General features: G+C 40.7%; 1 non-coding gene across 1 annotated transcript; it reads left to right on the top strand.

Moving 5' to 3' along the window:
* Positions 1-1127: 1127 nt before the first annotated feature.
* On the top strand, positions 1128-1201 carry TRNAN-AUU (transfer RNA asparagine (anticodon AUU)). Its single transcript has one exon. It is a non-coding gene; the product is annotated as a tRNA-Asn (tRNA).
* Positions 1202-4440: the final 3239 nt, after the last annotated feature.

Raw genomic sequence — 4440 nt, 5'->3', positions numbered from 1 at the left:
GGAGAACTATTTCAATAGCATAAAAAGGTTAATGCGTCCCACCCTATGGACACCAGACTCATCAAGTCACTGTTGCCAGAGTCTCATACAATGACTCTGAACCTCTAAGCACACTATTTGACTGTCCACACCTTGCTGTGCCTATTACCCATCTCCTCCACCACCCTCAACACTGACCCACACATCATTCACCCACAAAGATACAATAAAGGTAGTTTGGATAAATTAGCTAAATGAAATGGATTTAACCAATTTATCTAAATGACCATTTTTGGATGTTTTCCAGTGTTTGTGAACAAATGGTCAATTGTAATTTGCTGCCACATATTAGCATAATTTTGTTTCAACTAGAAAAAAAAATTGGACAGATAATCTAAGTGTGGATCCAGTTTAAAGGTCCGTATTCACGGCCCGATTTTGGGGAGAGATGTGTGCTGAGCGAACTGCTCAGCACACATCTCTCCCCCCGCTCAGCACAGCGTGATGTGTGCTGAGCGTACGGGGGGTGGGGGGGGGGCTCATTTCACCCCCTGTGTAGGGCATTCTGTGTGTATCCAGCTTAACAGGTGTGAGCATCATACAACTACTGACTTGCGAGTAACTATACAGCAGCTCCATACCTTGTGACTTGAAGAAACACCAGTTAACCCCAGGAATGCTGCAGTCAAAGCAACAATTCCTCTTCTTCAATTACCATTTTAATAATAGGGTAAAGAAAATGAAGTGGATTTTTGAAAGAAAATAATACTGTCAATATACTATTAAAACAAATTAAAATGGTAAAAGTTATTGTACTTTAAGTAAAAATAAAAGAGACAAAATATCAATCCCAGTTTTGGATTACTTTAATTAACAAAAAAAATGCATATAGCAGAGGATAGTTTCAATCTGCCTACCTCTGGGTTATGGGCCCAGCATGCTTCCATTGCAGTACTCTGCTGCACATGTAAGTGCAAGAGATCCTGAAGCACTCACTCATCATGGGAAAGTACCAATGTGTTTCTTCGTTGGTTGATGGAAGAAACATCTTACAAAAACTCTCCAGATTATTGACTTTTTAAAGTTTTTCTAGGAAACGTTTTAGATGAATGCTTATTAGCCTTTGTCAGTATGGACTTTTGCAAAGTGTCTCTGTGGCGCAATCGGTTAGTGTGTTTGGCTATTAACCAAAAGGTTGGTGGTTCAATCCCACCCAGGGACGTAATTAACCTTGTGATCAGATTTTGGTGATATTTAAGTAGACAAGTCAAAATTTCAAACCTCCTCTTATGGTGTAGGGTACATGGCCTTCTCTGATGTAATCAGAGTTAGATTTGATTCAGTGATTTTATAAAAAACAGCTAGGAAGCACAATTTAGCAGTGGGTTGCAGAGAAAAAAAATATGCTGGCAGAAAAATCCAATCGAGTGATTAAACAGCTCTTCATTTTCTGGCTTTATTTTTATGCTAACAAATTTGTTCTCTGAAAAGTGTCCACAAAGCCAAGTCTCTGATTAACACCTTTGTAAGGATGGTTTTTCACCTATTACTAAATTAAACTTGCTTCATTGGAAAGGCAGCAAGATGCATCCTCATTTCAATGTCTACTGAAATAATACAAGTTGACACCAGGAAACATTAACGCCACTGCATCCTTGCTGCTTTCTCATGTGGAAGTCTGTTTAATGTGAAAACAAATGTGTGTGTTTTTTTCAACCTGGAAGCCCAACATCGATTAAGATCGATCTTAAATAGACCCCTGGGTTTTAAGGATAACCATGGTTGAGTCCAATGGTTAATTCACATTGACCGAAGTTCTAATTAAGTCACCTGTGCTCAAGCATGATATCCTTAAAATCTGGATTGCAATGACAGCATTTTGGAACTATGCCTAAGGGTTTAATTTTTACATTTATCCACTGACAATAAATCTACCTACAATATCCCTGTAACTGTTATGATTACAGTATTTCACTAAATAATTTAATTTGCTGAACCTTCTGTAAAAAGAAATATTAAGCTGCTGTAATTCCCAGATGCAGCAAATTTGTTAGCTAGTGGGTAAAACCATGTGCACTGCAGGGATGGGGGGGGGGGGGGGGCAGATATAACATTTGCAGAGAGATTTAGGTGGGTTATATTGTTTGTGTGCAGGGTAAATACTGGCTGTTTTGTTTTTACACTGCAATTTAGATTTCAGTTTGAACACACCGCACCAAAATCTAACTCTCTCTGCACATATTATACACCCCCCCCCCTGCAGTGTACATGGTTTTAGCTAATAAATTTGCTGCTGTGATCAGATCTGAGTTAAGCCCTATGTATTTGGCACTGGCAAAGGGTTAGAGGCCTTGCTGTAGAGCTCACACCTTTCTTATCATGCATTGTAATATTTCCTATGTCCTGATGTTGTGCTCTCTGCTCCATCCAAGTAAACAGCAATGTAGCATGGCTATCAAAGAGCGTGAAGATTGCAGATTTCCTGGGATTAATGCTAAGGAATGCTATTCCAGAGGCTGCTGCTTTAATTCAAGTGTCACTGGGGTTAAATGGTGTTTTTACTAGTGATGAGCGAGGTTCGGTTTTACTCGGTTTTACTCGGTTTTACTCGGTTCTCAAAACGGCATCTTATTGGCTATCCAAAACACGTGACATCCGTGAGCCAATAAGATGCCGTTTTGAGAACCGAGTAAAACCGAGTAAAACCGAATCCGCTCATCACTAGTTTTTACCTTAAAAACACAGGTAGAGTATATAGTACAGTGGTAAAGTGGGAGCATGTAGTGCTATTGATTACAGATTTGATGGAGCTTAAACATGGATAAGGTCCATGGCTCTAAGAGTTTATCTTGTGTATCCTTTATTCTTAGTCATGGTCAGATAAGATTAGAAAATACCATTTAAGTGGAAATTTCCTGTTAGCTGTTTTTCAGTTTGCTCAACTGTCTGATTAACTGGTCCTAAAAAAAGGACCAAAGGAGCTAAATTGCCCTGTGATCTAGCTAAATTGCCCCAGTTAAAAAAAAAAAAAAAAAACTAAGCTGCTGTAATTCCTGGATGTTTCCTTACTGCATCAACAGGAAGTGACAAGAAACAATGTAATGTGGAACCGTACAGCAGAAGGGATTGCGGCTACCCCACAATAAGTGCAGCGGAATGTAAGAAGAGGCATATACAGTGTGGTGTGGCTGTAGATGAGCTTAGGGGTTTCTGTTAGAGTTCTTCTACTTCTAACTACTCGTACATAAATGAGTAAGCCGCCGATTTATTAAACCTGGTGAAATGATAATTTGCATGGTGATAAAGTACCAGCCAATCAGCTCCTAATTGCCATGTCACAGGCTGGGTTTGAAAAATGACAGTTAGGAGCTGACTGGCTGGTACTTTATCACCTTGCACTTTATCAGTTCACCAGGCTTAATAGATCTGCCCCAATGTTTCAAAATGGAATGCATCAAGAGAACGGTGTTAGTATTGTATAAATACACACAGCTCCTGGTATTTCCTTGTGGTCTCCCATCCAAGTACTAAAACCAGGACCAACACTGCTCAGCTTCCATGATCAGGAGAGATTGGGCAAATCCAGTGTGCTGTGGCTGTAGATGAGCTGGTGGTTTCTGTTACAGCTCTTCTACTTCTAACTTCTGGTACATAAAAGAATACATGTAAAAATTAAATGTACCAAGAAAATGGTGTTGGTAGTTTAAAAACACCTAAAGAATCTGATACTACCAAGCAGTCTCCCATCCATGTATTAACAAAGTCCAATACTGCTTTGCTTCAAAAATCAAATGAGATTGGGCATATCCAGTGTGGTGTGGCTTTAGATAAGCTTTGTGGTTTCTGTTAGAGCTCTTCTACTTCTAACTACTGGTACATTAATGAATATGTATAAGGTTGTAGTTTATCCAATATGCCTTTACTACCTTACCTTTCAACCCCCCCTCCCTCCCCTCTTCTCCTTATAGCTTCCTTAGTTCTCTCCTCCTCGTGTGTGCGTTATTTGTGTTCTCATACGTCCTAGAGGATGCTGGGGTCACATTAAGAACCATGGGGTATAGACGGGATCCGCAGGAGACATGGGCACTTTAAGACTTTCAAAGGGTGTGAACTGTCTCCTCCCTCTATGCCCCTCCTCCAGACTCCAGTTTTAGTATTGTGCGCAGTGATACTGGATGCACTACAGGGGAGCTCTACTGAGTTTCTCTGAAAAGACTTGTTAGTTTTTTTTATTTTCAGGGAGGCTGCTGGCAACAGTCTCCCTGCTTCGTGGGACTTAGGGGAGAGAAGTATGACCAACTTCTAGTGAGTTCAATGGCTCTGCTTCAGGCTGACAGGACACCATTAGCTCCTGAGGGTGCTGATCGCTGGGTACGCCTAGATGCACACTCCCGCAGCCTGCCGTCACCCCCTTACAGAGCCAGAAGACAGGTGAGTAGCAGAAGAACAGAAGACTTCTTC

Source organism: Pseudophryne corroboree, unplaced genomic scaffold, assembly GCF_028390025.1.
Source record: "Pseudophryne corroboree isolate aPseCor3 unplaced genomic scaffold, aPseCor3.hap2 scaffold_524, whole genome shotgun sequence".
Classification (NCBI taxonomy): Eukaryota; Metazoa; Chordata; class Amphibia; order Anura; family Myobatrachidae; genus Pseudophryne; species Pseudophryne corroboree.
Note: the sequence above shows the minus strand (reverse complement) of the source record. Positions and strands in the feature narration are given on the sequence as shown.